General features: G+C 34.6%; 1 long non-coding RNA gene across 1 annotated transcript; it reads right to left on the minus strand.

Moving 5' to 3' along the window:
• Positions 1–16,463: 16,463 nt before the first annotated feature.
• On the minus strand, positions 16,464–17,222 carry LOC144888753 (uncharacterized). Its single transcript, XR_013621324.1, has 3 exons — positions 17,187–17,222; positions 16,863–17,043; positions 16,464–16,727 (listed from the first exon to the last, which is right to left on the minus strand). It is a non-coding gene; the product is annotated as an uncharacterized LOC144888753 (long non-coding RNA).
• Between the last annotated feature and the right edge of the window lie 772 nt (positions 17,223–17,994).

The following is a 17,994-nucleotide window of genomic DNA, read 5'->3' on the forward strand; positions in this document are numbered from 1 at the left end:
ACAGAGGAGGTGACCGAGGAGGGGGCGCGAAGAGGTGTGTTGGTGAGGTGTGCGAGCGACGAGTGTGTGCCAAGGTGTTAGGTGGTCAGGTGTGTGACAAAGTCTGTGAGCGAAAGAACGACTGCAATAGCGAAGTACGCGGGGTGTACGGGCGGCGTTGGAGCATCGAGCTCAGTGAGGGTGAAAGGGGTAGCGTATGCGTGTAAGCATGCAGGTGAGGCATCGACGGTAACCGGGTTAGCGGTTAGAACGACCTTTCGCCGAATCGGGCCCTCGGTGCGTGTCGGGCAGCTTCGCGTGCCGCGAGAACCAGCGGGGATCCGAGCCACGGCGGGTGCGATAGGACCGCCGTACGCGATCCACGCTGGGCCGCGCTTGGAACGGCCGCGTCCGTGCTCCACTAGGCGGAGCGGGCAGCCCGATAGGAAGGGTCATCATGGCGACCACTTTTTATTGAGACGTTCCGGCAGGTCGAGATCGGGCAATTGGATGGCTCGGTGCCGAGATGGTGCGTGGGATCTCGGCCCGGGTAAGCCTCCTTCCCTGCACCGAATGTCGGACGCATCCAACCGCCGGTACCAAAGAACCCGCATTCATTGCTCGGCTGTACGAAGCCGAGCTCTGGAAGTGAATTGGCGCACCGAGAGGCACTAGTAAGTAGACTGTGATGACGAGGATAGTGTTTTGGCCCCGAAATTAGAAAAACAAAATTTGATGATTGGCAAAGGATTGGCAGAGTGATGATTGGTAATGGTACAGTGATTGGCAGATGATTGGCAAATTTTTGATTGGCTGAAATTTGGTGAGCAAAATTGATAGTGGGACCTCCCCGATGTGGTGGGATGGGCAATCCACCATCCCTCACAGGGGGGGCAAAGGAGCACTAGCTTATGGGGTGTATGGCAGTGAAAGCTAGCCCGGGTGGGTTAGGATATAATGTGTAGGGATCTAGCGAAGATGACATTAGGTAACGTTAAGGTTAGTTAGTGACAAGGATACCTGTAGTGGGGACGCAGGTAGTTTAGTGTGGATGATAATGACGTGGGAGCGCAATAGTTTAAAGGGGCGACAGGGAAGCGCAAGTTTCAGAGGGGAGTAGTTAGCTGAGATGATGCCGTGTGTTGGAGGTGTATAGAAGTGTATTGTGAAAAGTGTGTAAGGAACAGGTGTGATTGCACAGGTGTGCAACTGAACAGGTGTGTGGAGCAGTGTATGAGGGAGAGAAGGTGATGTGTATTGTGATGACCAAATGGTCCAGGAAGGAAGGAGGGTGCAGGTGGCACCAGGTGATTGCACAGGTGTGCAACAACAGGTGTATGTGGCTATGTGGAATAAATGGTAGTGTGGAATATCTAGAGTATTGGAATGGATGGTCGTGGAGTGAGTATGGTGGAAACAATGGAGTGGAGTGGATGGTGCGAAGGTGTGAATGGGGGAAGAGTGGACCCCCCTCACGGATACCCGGGGCGGGTAGTGTAAGTGTTAGGTAGAGGGTATAGGTAAATTGTGGTTGGATATTGGCATCTGTGGTGCGGGTGAGAGAATGGCATTTGGATGGGTGCATTAGTGTTGTGGAAATGGCTGGGCGTGTAGCCTGTTAGTGTGTGTAGTTGGTTTGGGCACTCCACCACTGTAACGATGTCGGCCAGGTGAGGCCGCAGGTGGGCTCTGGGAGCCGGTAGTTGTGGATGGGGCCCGAGGATCCAGAGGACGGACCCGGGTAGCCCAGTGCCAGAGGGCACCAGAGGGGTGACAGAGCCAGGAGGGGCCTTCCCCAGTTAGATAGGTTAGGGTGAGGAGCAGGTAAGCTCGGGAGGCAACTGCAGTGGTGGAGGTGTGCAGGTGGGTAGACCTGCTGGGAGAGCTACACGTCACAGCCCAGAAATTGTGCAAGGGCACCGGGAGATGAATCGGGGGAGTGAGACCCCAAATTGAGCAGCACCACAGTTTGGTCAATGGGAATTGGTAGTAGTGTATATATGTTGCTTCTGGGACACTCTCATTTTTCCCATTGACTTACATGTTAATTTTTCCCCTCCCTCATTGCCCCTAAACACCTCTATTTCTCTCACCCTGTTCTTTACGAACCTTCTAACCTTTTGACATGATATACTTATTCATTAGACCACTTAAACAATGGTCCTTCTGTGTGAACCTGTGATCCTTCTGACCTTATGGACCTTTTAACCTTTTACTCTTAATATCATCTGGTGAATCATCTTTGACCCACTCAAATATCGATCCTACAAATATTTGTTTATGCGTGGGAAATAATTTAATTCTCTTGCCACTCTCTTCACCATCTAATATATTAACAAAAAAGATGTTTGAGTTTGGTTCTTTATTAAGATATTTTAACTGAGCTAAGATAAAATGGTAAACCTCCCTCAATGTTCTTGTTTGAGCGCCTCCAGTGCCACATACCATTTTAAAATTAAAGTATATATTTTCCTGGCAACCATCAAAGTTTTCCGTCCACTCAAAAATATTTCCATCTTTTTTACCCAATTCACCGGTATTTAAATTAATTCTCTTATTTGTTTTGTAAATTTTTTTACCAGTTGTCTTTTCAATTATACCTATTTGATATTTTTCACATTCGTTATGTTTACCATTTATATACCAAGGTTGATTACACCTCCACTCTTTAGTCTGGTTGGTACTTGGTTCTATCATTTATATAATTGTAAAAAGGCGGCGGTAGCCCGTTAAAATCCCTAACCCCCCTTTTTAACTTATCACTTATATACTTATATAACCATAAGGGAGACTATCAATTCCATTTTCTAAAATAAACCTCATCATCAAAAGCCCCCAATGCTTTCTTATTCACCTCTTCTGAATATAATTTATGTTTATAACTTCTTATTCCATTAATCTTTCTAAACTCTTCTTTCTTTGTTGTTAAACAGTTATAATAATCCTTAAAGTTTATTGTTTCTTTAATGACATTTTTCTTTATGCCTTTTAACTTCTTATCAGTTTTTTCAACGTTATTCACAATGTATTTATAAGCATAAGCCTTAGACCTCAATCCCACAAATTCACTCATGACATTTCCTCCTAATTCATCCTTAAACTTTCCAATCACCTTTTTATTTTTAGAAGAGAACAACTCACTCTCTGGACTGTAATTACTAGTGTCATAGATATTAATGTCCTTTTTCATGTCTGAATAAACATCATCAGTATTAATTTGCAAAATAAAACTATCTGTATCCATATAAAGTAGATGAACATCATTTTGATATTTCTTCCTCAAGTTATTATAAAAGTAATCATACATTAATGACTTTGATAAATCAAGAATTGATGTTCCAATATAAATAGGTTTGTCCATTTTAATACTCTCTTTAATCAAATGGATCGCACAAAAGTTCTCAGTAAAGACCTCAGCTCTAGTAAAACTCGGTCTATTAATTAATTTTGATGCTTGTTTGCAAGATGTTGATAGTCTGATATTTTGTCTTTTTCTCACATTTTCCATGGTCTTACCAAAGACCGCATTATTCATCAATTTATAAAAGTCTTTCTCAAAATCTGTTTTTGACTCTGTTCTTCTTTGTGTATTAAAATCAATGTACCCCTTCAACCAATGACTTTGATTGAACTTTAGAACCCTATGGATCTTCTCTACTCTTAGACCTTTTGATAAATATTGTCGCAAATTTCTTTGGTGTAGAACATAATTTTTCTTGTTATATAATGTAGTAAGTAATTTTTCTGTTGATTCACCTATATTAAATGATTGTTGATAATCACTTAACCACTCCTTCTTTGGACTTTCCTTTTCACAAGCAAATGGGAGATCTTTGTGTAGGTTATGAAGTTCCTCTGGATATTTCAAATCGACCTCAAAATAATAACCAACCTTTGAATCATTCAATTCTTTTTGTGTAGAGATACATACATCTTGTAAAACCTTTTTGTAGTCTTTTTCCTTTACCCATCTAAGTTTTTCCATAAGGAAGAGCCTGAGACATTGCCCAGCCATACAGGTTGTTCGCATCATAATACATCAAGTAGGAGCTCTCTACCGATGGATTATAATTTGGAATGTACTTGTTATTTGCTTTAGCATATCTCTTTGAACAGACTTGTGAAATTCCTCCTCTCTTTGCCTTTTCAATCATCAAAAGCATATCAACATCGGTTATCAAATCCAAAGATTGTTTTGTCATTTTTAACATCGCACTCCAAGCCAATCCAGGAGCAGTGTAATAGTGAGCAGGATCCAATCCATATCCAGAATGACAGATTGTTCTGAAAGCCTCAAACACATCAGCCAACAAAAGCACATCAGTTTTGAGGTACAAATCGTGATACTCACCAAGATTCTTAATGTTATATTTTTTCCAAACATTTTGTGCGTGTACATAATCTTTATCAGATATATGACTATTATTTAATTTGTTATAGAAATTTTCTTTTAAAGGAAGTTGTTTTTCATTGAATCTCTCAAATGAGTCCATATAGTCATAGGGGTAAATTCCCTTTTGTGTTAGAAAATCTTTATCTAAAAAATACTCTGAAAGACATGGAAACTCTTTTAGATTTTGAACCAAGTTAGCCAATGGACTTGCCATGAATTTAAATGTATCAAGAAATCTGATATGAGTAATAGGAGATGTGTGAATTGTTTTTGTGAATGAAATGTATTTCTGATCCGTGTTTGGAATTGCTGAGATACTTCCAGAAGTCTTTGAGAGTTCCTTGATAAATAGATGTGTATCATAATGAGCGTTGTTATGAAGAAAGACAGGGATGAAAGAGGGGAGTTGATAATTAATATTACAACTTTGATGAGCCGGACCTCTATATTTACCAGTGAGATGACAATGGTCTCTAACCTTTAGACCTTTACCAATTTTCTCCTCACAAATATGACAGACATTGTTTTTTATAAATTCCCTTTTTTCTTTACTTGTTAAGGACATTGGTTTATTGGTTTCTCTCATTATCTTGGTTAATCGAACACAGTCTTTTTCTAGGCGTTTCACAAACTCCTCTGGGGTATTTGAGCCTCTATACATCTCTAACTTGTTATATTTATCACCAACGGATGATTTGATATAATAACAAAAACCACAAGGAGTATGTTTTTGATATTTATTTGTGTATGATTCTTTTGGATCTGGAGAAGCAGTATCAATTTTTTCTAAAATACTTTCAAAATCAGCATATATAACAAATGGATGTTTTATTGTTTTCTTTTCATCTTTGAATGTGATCTTTGAGTCTTTTTTAGGCATGTTGATTACCGTTGATTTATGTTCACCACAATAATTTGAATGTTTATCTAATCTTTCTTGTGTATGGAAGAAGTTAAGACAACGCATACAAATATATATTTTATTTGTTCTTTTACATACTTGTGGTTTTATTAATTTTGTAATATCTTTGATGTATGTATAATGTGAATTTTCGTCTGAATTAAAATATAGAAGATTAATATGAGTTTGTTTACAATTGTCAGAAAGCTTTAAAACCTGAATGTTGTTTGTTTCTGTTAGACCATAAACATTAACTGATAAATTATTCAACTTTTCAAATTTAGGAATATCATTTAAAGTCATCGGAAACTTTAGATCTTTCGTATTTAATGTATTCTCATATTTTTTATAATGAGATACTCTTTCATCATGAAAATGTGGAGGATGTAAGTGTGCTAGAATAGACCAGAGAAAACATTTATTGTCTTTATTTTTGATATTGATAACTGCTTTTCTATTTTTGATAACACTGGGTAAATCAATGTAAGAAGAAGCTTTTAGAGGATCTGATTTAAGAATATGAATGTCTATGTAAATAATTTTTCCTATATTGAATCCACTTCCTACGATTGAATTATCCACATCTTGCTCTTGTTTAATAAGTTCATCATAGACTCCTGATGTTTTAAAATCTTGATATGAAGATATAAAGTGTGGCTCAGTTCTCATGTATGGTGTATCTATAACTCCTTCGTCCTTTGTCATTTCTAATTTTACTCCCATATAAAATTTAAGTGGTTTCATTTCTTTTAGTGTTTTTTCAATCAACGTTTGAACAGCAGGTTTAACTATTTCTACAGCATCAACTATAGACTCTGGTTCAGGAGGTTTGAAGTTAAAGACTCTTATTTTAATATGTCCTTTGAATGCACCATCAGAGTTTTTAATAGTAAACAATTTTGACAAGTGTTTGTTAGTTTTAAGATGGGCTTTAAACCCCTTCTTGAGGATGGTTGTTTTACAGACCTTACAATGTTTTGTTTTAGGTGGAAGAGGGGAAAGTTTGTTAAGAATGTTGTATGTATGTTTTGCGGTGAGAATATGTTGTTTATAATATTTTACTTCCTTCTCGCAAGTATCACAATAAACCATATTTATAGCGTGAGAAAACGTGGTGTTTTATATATATCACTGTGCTTAAAATAAAACACTTTTGAGCTTTACAGCTCCGTTTTATATATATCGCTGTGCTTAAAATAAAACACTTTTGAGCTTTACAGCTCCGTTTTATATATATCGCTGTGCTTAAACTAAAACACTTTTTCATTCAGAATCATCGAAGTCATAACTATCACATGAATACTCAGAATCATACTCAGAGTCATCAATAAAGCTACTCTCATAACTATCATTTGAGCACAAACTATTAGTATCATAACTATCATCTGTGTTCAATGAAATACTATCATCACCATCGTCCGAGTTCAATGAAATACTATCATCACTATCGTCCGAGTTCAATGAAATAGTAAAATCTTCACTGCTGTAATGACTCATATTTAATTAGCAGAAAAAACCTTTCCATCTATACCAATATACTTTCTTTCATTAACGGATTCAATCTCTACATTTTTAATATCAAAAGTTATCTTTAAATAATCTCTAACTATCATAGAACGAAATGACATTTCACCAGAAATATTAACATCATTCATTTTACTTAGATCTACACCCTTTGGATTATTAAAGTAAATACAAATTTCTCCACGAGTATTGTTGATGGTCTTATCATTCTTTTTCAAAGTATCGTGGTCAATCACTTTTTCAAGCTTTGAATAAATTGCCAGGAGTAGAGGAGAAACTTTTGTTAGATTTACTTTAATGGATGTCTTTCCAGGTATAGTTAGAGCTCTTCCTTTAAATGAAATAGAGGGGCTCATGTTATTTTCCATAACTGGTTTTACCCAAAAATTTCCATATTTATCTTTGTTCAATTTAACATCTTTGACATATTTTTCTATATCTTTCACCGAAGTAGAGATTGATTGAAATTTGTCTTTTGTGCTTTGAAACATTGTATTTATTAATGAATAAACTTGCATTTAGTTTAAGTAAAAATTTACCACATAAATATGATAAGTTCTGAAGGATATTTAGAATTTCCAGACTCTCCATGTGATAAATTAGAGAATTGTCCGGCTTGTGATAGAGTGGGGCTTAATGATGAGGATTCATATAAACAATGTTTATTCTGTGATTATATTCTAATTAATGATAATAAGAAATATAAAAAAACATATAACTCTTTTAAATTAGAACCAAAAATGAATTACTTTACAAGATTAATAAGAGAGATGAATGTTAAGCATTATGGTGATAATACACCATTTCTTACAAGGAAAGAGACTCTTTGTATTGAGGAAATGTATAAGGGTTTAATGATATTTATTATTCAAAATAATTTTAATGGAAATGTTAATACAAGATACTACATAAATAAAATAATGACTTATTTTGAAATTAAACCCGAACTCAGGATAAAATATAGAGTTTCTAAAATAGCTCAAAAAAAGTTGGATGACTTGTTTTCCAAATATATAAATGAATGATTTTTTACCCGTTTGGGAAAATAAGATAAAATTTAATAACCATAAAAACATTCCAAATTCATTGAGATGTCTAATAGTTGGTTCAAGCGGATGTGGAAAAACCTGTTTGCTTTTAAAGATGCTCCTTACCCCCAACTTTTTAGATTATGATAATTTAATAATTTTTACGAAGTCAAGTTTTCAACCCGAGTATCAACTACTCTCACAGGGTTTTAATGCAGGTCTTAAAAAGGAAGACATTATCGGTTTATTTAAACTTCAAAACAAACTAAATGATTATAACATTGAGGATATAATACAACTATTTTGTGATACACAGAAACCTAAACCAAAACCCATAACTTGTATTCTCAGTGATAATACGGATGATATACCTTCACCTCAAGATTTAGATAAATCAAAAAAGAACCTCGTCATCTTTGATGATTGTGTTAATGAGAGAAACCAAACAGTAATGGATAGCTACTATACAAGAGGGAGACATTCTTCTTGTAATTGTATTTATCTTAGTCAGTCATATTTTCAACTCCCTCGACGCTCAATAAGAAACAATGCTAATACTTTTATTTTATTTAAGTTAAATTCAATAGATGTAAATAATTTTTGGAGAGATAATTGCTCTACGTTATGTAGTAAAAAAGAATTTGAAAATTATATGAAACACACGATTGGAAAATATAAATATATTGTTGTGAAACAAGATGAGATATTAAAGGATGTATTTTTATTTTAAACATAATTACATATATAAATGACAACAATTATTATTAACCTTGTGGGTAAATCTGCTTCAGGAAATAACTTTCATAAATCTAAACTCTTGAATAGTAAAAATGAAAAGATTGTAAGTTTTTTTTAAAAACACCCTATGATTCGTTTTGTGAGTACTACAACCAGAGCAAAGCGACCAGGAGAAGTAGAAGGGAAAGATTATTACTACATTTCAATGGAGGAACATATGCGATTGAGGAACGAAGGTCAAATATTTGAGGAGGTCTCTCTTGGTTCTACAAAATATTCACATTGTAAGAGTGAGTTAAATAAAGTAAAATCTAATGGTCTTGGGATTTTAGAAACTAATCCTGAAGGAATGAGACAAATTATTAAACAATTGTGTGGTGATGGAGTTAAGATTTTATCATTCGGTTTTGATATCGATGAGGAGACTCAACGCAAACGTATGAAAAGCAGAGATACAAGTATTAGTGAAGAAGAAATAACAACTCGTATTAATACCAATAAAGAATTTGATGAAATATTTAAAGAAAAAGATTTATTTCAACTCATTTACTATAATGATGAAGAAAAGGAAAATTTTCCCATTGACCTTTACAATTCATTAAATGATATTTTTCAATACTAAATGAATACCGAAGAAAGAGCAAGAAAGTTTAAAGAACATCAAGAGTTGGTTTCAAAAGTTGTAAAGCAACAGGAAGAGATAAAGAAGAAACGGAGACAGAAACTAACTGGTGAAGAAGCCTTTGAAAGAAAACAAGAGAAATTTTTTAAACCGCTTCTGAAAACTCAACACTCACCTACAGTTCCCACGGTAGAATTTACTCCGAAAAAACTTCAAATGCTCAAAGATATTAGTCAGATAACAAAACAAGAACTTGGCGAATTAGAATATGATGACGAGGGATTATTTCGGAAACTTGAGGAGGTAAATCAACCCCCTAATTATGTTGTGGAAGCTCTTCAAAACAATGAATATTCGGCGGGTTCAAAAACCAGAGCAGGTCTCATTCCAACAGAAGAACCAGCAGTGTTTCATCTTGTGGAAGAAAAGGTATTGATATTTAATGATGAATTGATGTTCTTGAGTTCTACTCAACCAAATGTTAAATTAACTCCAAGATTAATGTTTCTTCTAACAAACCCCGGATTCAGCGGTTCAAAATATTTTGAGGAACCACTTGATATGGAAAGAGAGGAAGATAGGGTATATATTGAGTTGCTAAATGCACTTGATTATGGAGTTTCTGTTGCTGGTAAAAGTAAGAAGAATGAGAAGGAGAAACATATTATTGATGCTTTAAGTAAGCTTGGTTCGGGTGTTAGTTTTCTTCCAAATGGCCCATCACAATTAGTTAATAGACTATTATTGTTGTTAGGTAGTAAGAAGGCTGGAAACAACAATTGTTTTAATGAAACCTCAGCCATTTTAGATCAGTTGATGAATATGAAAATAATTAATAAATGTCAATACAAAGATATTTTATTAGATATTAAATAAGATGAGAAGCACAATTCTTAGTTTTAATTTCACAACGAGCGATTACACAGCTTCATTCCCTTACCCACTACAACTTGACCCCCTTACCTCATATGAGGCATCTTTATTGTCGATGGAAACTTATAATACCTTGTTTAATATCACAGAGAAAAACAACAAGTTTAGTTATAATCCAGGAAGTGGATATAAAACTATAACCGTTTCACCTGGAGCTTATGAGATTTCTCAAATATCTTCAGAAGTCTCTCGCCTTATGAAAGAAAAAGGTGATGAACCAAAAAATATTGTAATAGATATTCAAAAACACACTTCAAAATCAACTATTAAACTTAAAAATAATTATAAAGTTAATTTCACGATTGAAAATTCGTTTAGAGAGCTATTGGGTTTCTCTTCAAAAAAGATTGAAAATAACGGGACGTTTTACAGTGATAATGTTATCCAAATATCCTCCGGTATAAATTCAGTATTAATTCATTGTGATTTGATTGATGGTGCTTATAACGATGGAATAAGAACAAATACAATATTTTCATTCAGTGCATACTCAACCCCGATTGGTTATAAATTTAATATGGAACCAAAAAATCTTGTCTATTTACCTGTGTCAGGAAAAACCATATACAGAGTAAATTTTAGGATAACCGACCAAGATAATCGTATGATATCCTTTAATGATGAAATTATATCCATCAGAATTCACCTACGTGAAGTTTTTCAATAAATAAATAATGGTTATTGTGAGAAAACATGAGTTGGGAAAATATAAAATAATTACAGGGGAGGGCATGTACCTTTCACCATACTATACAAGGTATGTGGGTAAAGGATACTATAAACCTAAGAGACAACGAGGTGTAGGTCATCAATTTCGAAATAAAGGAGATGGGATAATTGATACTCTAATGGGTATTGGTTCAACCATCCTTAAACATAAAGACCTAATTGGTTCAACTGCTTCTGCCATGGGCTCCGTTGCGGGTGCTATAAAGAGTATAAAAGATGCTCAAAAGGAGTCTCATAAATTACAAGCAATCAAAGAAATAAAAAAAGGTAAAACTCAACTATCTTCACAAGAACGACAAAAAATCATTAAAATACTTGGGTCAGGGTTTCAACGATTTTAATACTATATAAATACAAGTATGGAAGCGATTGATAGTATCTATGATTTGGATGATACGATTATCATTTCAAACTCCACTAAAAAGGAAGACTATTTTAAGGTAAATGCTATAACAGGAACAGACTGGAATTCAAACGGAACAAAAAGTTTTGAAATAAATAATCAACAAACTTATTTGAATATAGCTGATAGTTTCTTGCTGTGTAAATTTAAATTCACTAAGGCTGCGAATAATACTAATGCTACACTCGTAAATGATTTCTTCTGGAAAATGTTTGACAGTGTCCGCCTGTATATTGGAACACAAGAGGTTGAAGCGGTTGATTATGTCTCTGCTACATCTGAAATGATGAAATTTACACTATATTCGTTTAGTGATAGAATGGGTAAGGGAGCTGTTGAAGGTTTTATTCCTGATATGTCAACGGGTACAAACGCAGACCCTGGTTATAGTCAAAGGAAGTCAATGTATAATGATGAAACAAAAGCAGTGAATAGTTTTACCGTAGCAGTACCTCTTAAAGGTATATTTGGATTTTGCGATTATGATAAAGTTTTGTATGGTCTTAAAATTAGATTTCAACTACAAAGGAATGATAATGTAAATAGGTTGCTTTTTGGGGATGAAAATGCTTTTGGAGACAACAATAAATTTGTTATTAATGATTTGTGTTGGTATATCAGTGAATATACTCCTAATCTTAAAACGGAAGAGATGTTAAATAGAAGACTTAACTCAAAGAAACCGCTAAATGTATCATACCTTAAAAGAAGATGTCAACACGTTAAACTGGAACACACTACCTACACTTGGAATTTGGGTGTTCTTCAAGGAAAGCCACGATACCTCTGGCTCATTTTTTAAAAACCAGATGGAGAGGACGGTACTAATAAGAATAATGCGCTGAGTGATAATGCTAAGGTGAAACAACTTCGGGTTTCTCTTGAAGGCACATTTTATCCGCGAGATAGATTGGAAATTGATTGGGAAAAAAATGATTATGCGGAAGCCTACAAGTCCTACCAAAAGGTGTGTGAAAGTAATGGTAATAATGATCCTATTTTGGATGTGGTTGCGTTTCAAAAACTTTATACAATCTACGCAATTGACCTGAGTTCTCAAAAGGAAACTATAAAGTCTAATCGAGTGGATACTTCTCTATACATTGAAAGAGGGGAGAGTGAAGAGGTTAATGCATATTGTTTGCTTTTGGAGGAAACAGAATTACAGATTAATACAGATAATGGTGTTATGATTAATATCACATAGGTTTTTTCTCATAAATAAATGGTTGGGGTATATGTTAATCAAATCAATCTTAATAAATTAACATCTTGTATTCAAAATCAAAAGCCTTGTATTATTAATGTTAATACAATTCAAAGAAAAGGAGCTGTAAGAATTGATGTTTTACTCACACACACACAAGTAAAAACACTAAATGATGTTGGATCACTTAAAATTAAAATGACGAAACCTATGTTAAAGAAATATTCAATAGACGAGTCAAGAGGAGGATTTCTCCCGTTTCTAATTCCTTTATTTGCTGGTTTAAGTGCGGCGGGAGCATTGACTGGTGGTATTTCAGCAGCGGTAAAAACTGCTAACGAAAGGAAGGCACAACTAAAAGCTCAAAAAGAATTGGAAAGACATAACAAGGAGTTGGAGAAACAAATTAGTGGAAGTGGTGTAATTGTAGATTTTGCTCAAAAACTTGAAAGTCTACCTGATAAAGCTAGATTGTTGGTTGGAGATATGCTTTCCTCTATCGCTCAAGCGGGTGTTAAACTAACTAAACGGGGTAATGGATTGTATCTTTCTCATAAATAAATGGATAAATGGTTTAAACAATTTGGAAAGAATACAACGTCAAATATAGAACTAGCTAAGTATTGTAAAACACTAAAAATTGATAATGTGGTTATTTGTATGAGAGATGAATTAATACATATAAATAAGAATACAAAGAATATTATTATGAATTTAGACACACAGAATGGTTCTCATTGGGTTTGTATTCATAATAGTCAGGATAAATATTATTTTGATAGTTATGGTATGCCACCACCTGTTGAAGTAATACAATTCTTACAGAATGGTGTTTATCAAACATTCCAAGTTCAAGAAATTAATTCTAAATGTTGTGGCCAATTATGTTTATATGTATTATTTCAACTCAACAATAATGAAAATTTTTATGATATCATTTTTTATCTAATATAAATGACCTATGTTGGAAAAGATGGTTCTATCTTTGGAAAATCCTCTCAGGATATTGATTTATCAAATTATTATACAAAGGCACAGGCTGAACGACAAAAATATAGTATAAGTAAAAATATTAATATGAAGAATACTTATAAATTAATCAATTATCCAAACCCTACAGATGCGAATGACTTGATTAGATTCAGTGATTTATCACAATATATATCTTTAAAGAAAACAGCACGTTTTGTGAAACAAGTAAAATTTACAACCACAACACCTGGTTATACTGACCATACACCTTTCCTCATTGAATTTAACTACCTGCTTACAATTGAATTTTATAAAGAAGGACATTTAGTTAATATGCGAATTAATAAATGGGGGTATGATATGCCTGATTTAGGGTATAATTGGTCTTTTTCAATAAACATAGAAGACCTACATGATTTAAATCAGTCTCGTAAAGAAGAATATTATCCACTTGGTGAAGATAAGGATTTATGTGGAAGTACAATTAGTAAACAACAAATACGTGATTTTAAGAAAAGAAAAATATATGATAGTATAGCGATGGTTCGCATGACAAAGAAGGAAGGTAATGAGATAAGGATAGAAAGCCGAGGAATACAAACCGATTTGGTAGTGGGAAGATGGGGTGGTATTACCTGTCATAATATTAATCTCACATATATTTCTGATACATAAATGGCAGGAAGAAGACTACAAGAGAATTATAATTTTTGTATTCAAGGATACCTACAAGAAAAGGGTGCTCGGTATTACATACCTTATGATTTGGAGCATATACATGGGAATTTTGTCATTAAAAACTGGCCTTATACTGATATTGTTAAACCCACAAATAGAGACTTGTTTAAAATATTAAATAAAAATGAACTTCTCAAAGTTATGAAATATAAAACTCTTTTAGAAATCGTCAACAAATCTTATTGGTATCCTATTATGAGAAAAATAATTATAGATACAAGAATATCTCAAAATCCAGATGAGTATATGTATAATATTCTTTGGGGTTCAAACTCAAGGGTAGCAAGGGAAGGAGTTGAAGAAGAGAAGGAGGAAAGAGAGAAGGAGAAGGAGGACAGGGAGGAAAAGTATAAAAAGATGGAAATCAGTGAGATTCGTAAAAGATTGAATGTATTACAGCAAATAAATCAATCTCAACGCACCGAAGAGGAAAATAAAGAAAGAATGACTCTTGTGAAGATATTGGTTTTAAAAACGGCTGAGATGAGTTCAATTTCAGGGAGGAGATTTACACGAGAAAGTGGGGAAGAAGAAGAAGAAGGAAAAGATTATGTGGTTGATGATGCTATTGACTTTAGTTAGTTTTTATTTGTAAATAAATGGAGGAGAGAATGAAGGCATTCCTTAGGATTCTTTATGTTTTAAAAATAAAGATTGAAATGTATATGTTGAAAACCAAAAAGGTTTTGATACTCTGTCGGAATTTTTCTGATAAATAAATATGAGTTATTGTCTCAAATGTAAAAAGAAAACTAAATCTAAAAATATCTCTTATGTTAAAGCTAAAAATAATAGAGTTTATCAAAAAGGAATATGTCAAGTGTGTGGCTCTAAAAAGTGCCAATTCATCTCACCTAAAAGAGGAGGAGATATACAAAAGTTTCTGTCAGGAAGTAAATTTACAACAACTGGAATTCCAGGGGAATTACACCTTCCAGGGTATTCTTTCTGTGGTCCAGGAACAAACTTGGATAAAAGATTAGATGAGGCTGACAATCCTAAACCTTGGTCCAGACCAAAAAATAGGGTTGATGAAGTGTGTATGAAGCATGATATTGCTTATGGGGATACCACCACATTGGATGAAAAACATGAAGCAGACAGAGAAATGTTGTATAATTTGTCTTTGATACGAAATCCGACATTGAGAGAGAAAGTTGATAGGTTTATTGTGAAAAAAATGATGTGTTAAATTGAAACTTGGTCTTGGTTATTTCCCAAAAAACTATTAAACTCCAATGATGTTATCAAGACTGGGGAGCTTTTGGCTAATGAATTACATAAACCTATAATCACAAAGTTTAAAAGAAGGAAAGTTTATTCTAAATACACTGACCACATATGGTCCGCTGATTTAATCGAACTAAATAATGATAAGGGATACAGGTATGCTTTAACCGTTATTGATTTGAGGAGTAGATTTGCCTGGGTTGTCCCTTTAAAAAATAAAAGGGGTGATACTTTAATGTTAGCCTTTAAGCTAATATTTGATAGGGATAAAAGAAAACCAAAGAAACTGTGGACCGATGAGGGAACAGAGTTCTACAACAAAATATTCATGAAATTTCTTAAGGGGAAGGGTATTAAATTATACAGCACCTTTAATGAAGGAAAGGCAGTTGTTATTGAGCGTTTTAATCGTACTTTGAAAGAGAAATTATATAAAAAATTCACACAACTCGGTTCTCAAAAATGGGTGTATTTAATTCAGGATATTGTAGATAATTACAATAATACAGTTCATTCATCAACAAAATCAAAACCATCAGAAACATTTACAAAATTAGAATATGAAAAGGAGATTAATTTGAGAAAGCCCAAGTTCAAAGTTGGTGATATTGTAAGGATATACAAATGGAAAAGCCATTTTGAGAAAGGTTATACACAAAAATTGACTAATGAATTATTTAAAATCATTGATGTAATGGATACAGTCCCTTGGACCTACAAATTATATGATTTAAATGGAGAAGAAATCTTGGGTTCATTTTACTCGCAAGAATTACAAAAAACAAAGCTAATAATTCATTAAACAACATTTCTATTCACCCCACCCAGATTAGCTAATTTAATTCGTGGTAATAAAAAAAAAAAAAATTAAAAAAATTAAAAATCATAAGCCACGCCCACACCGACCCCGCCCACACAGACCCCGCCCACACAGACCCCGCCCACACAGACCCCGCCCACACAGACCCCGCCCACACCCATCACCCCCCACCCCCCGTGCGTTCCCCCACCCTTGATCCCCCCTCATCCCACCCCCACCTTCCCCACACACACAAGGGGAGGGGAGGGGTGGGATGGGGGGAAATCAAGGGTGGGGGAACGCACCCTCCCCTCTAACCTTTATTCTTTTCTTGTAATTAATAATTAAATAATTCTGGACAAAGCATATATATATAAATAATATTTTAAACAAAATCTTTATATTTTTAAGACATTTTTCTTGAGGTATTACACATTTAACTTCTTCCCAGCACAAATCATCAATCTCTTCCAAACATAAGTCAAAGGTAGTTTCAACAGCAGCAGATATCTTCACGTTTGGAATCTCTTTCTGTCAAAGGCAAGAGGGGTAAAACAAGGAGAGAAATAAATGAATGATATACCCTGAATCACCTCCCACAATGCGCAGGGATATGGTGTACCTATTCGAAACGGTGTACCCACACATTGACACACACATGCTTACCTCCACAAAATCAAGCTTAGCGTTCAGATCGTCGAGATGAAAATTAAGGATATCACAGGATGACAGGAAATAACCATTCCTATGGAGTCCAAAATCGTCCCACTCCAAGCTTTGGTCTTCGAGGCTGCAACCATTCCTATGGAGTCCAAAATCGTCCCACTCCAAGCTTTGGTCTTCGAGGCTGCAAACAAAATAAGGAGAAATTACTATGCTGAAGTAAGCTTGACAAAACATCACACACACGCACACACACAAACACACACACACACACACACACTAAGGCAGCGTCGTTTAACACAAATGTATTAATATTTAGTATCTTACCTTGCATATGAATCTTCCAAGAACGGTGAAACAGGCGAATGAGCATTTAAACCATTTGTCTCGTTGTAAATCTCTTTCGGAAAAACTTCATTTTCTGCCAAGACCAGGTCATTTTCAAAACCTGAATTGCTGTGATAAAAAAAAAAATATCATGTCATATAAATTTAAATTAATCACATACAAAGCTCTCACCAACAGTTCAATTCTGAATGTTCAAACAGTTCAAACTTACCCTTGTGAGTATTCTTCATCACTGGAATAAGACAAGTTGTCGTTCATCTTCGTCGATTCACAATGTTTAAAATTGAACTGAATACGGCTTTTTATAATGTAAAATGTATTCAGGGAAGAGAACTGGCTGACAGCATTTCGAGGAATCTCAAGGCGTGTGTGAAAACAGGAAACGAAACAATGAAAACTTTCTGGGAAGTTATCCAAATCAGTGAAACAACGTCATTTCTCAAAAGCAAACAATTAATTTTAAAAAGTTTTGAGTATGGTGATGGAAGTTGGAGGAGAATTAAATTATTTCCCACGCATAAACAAATATTTGTAGGGTCGTTGTTTGAGTGGGTCAAAGATGATTCACCAGATGATATTAAGAGTAAAAGGTTAAAAGGTCCATAAGGTCAGAAGGATCACAGGTGTTTAAGTGGTCTAATGAATAAGGATAACATGTCAAAAGGTTAGAAGGTTCGTAAAGAACAGGGTGAGAGAAATAGAGGTGTTTAGGGGCAATGAGGGAGGGGAAAAATTAACATGTAAGTCAATGGGGAAGATGAGAGTGTCCAGAAGCAACATATATACA

The sequence above is a fragment of the Myxine glutinosa genome, chromosome 14 (assembly GCF_964187855.1).
Source record: "Myxine glutinosa chromosome 14, kmMyxGlut1.1, whole genome shotgun sequence".
Lineage (NCBI taxonomy): Eukaryota > Metazoa > Chordata > Myxini > Myxiniformes > Myxinidae > Myxine > Myxine glutinosa.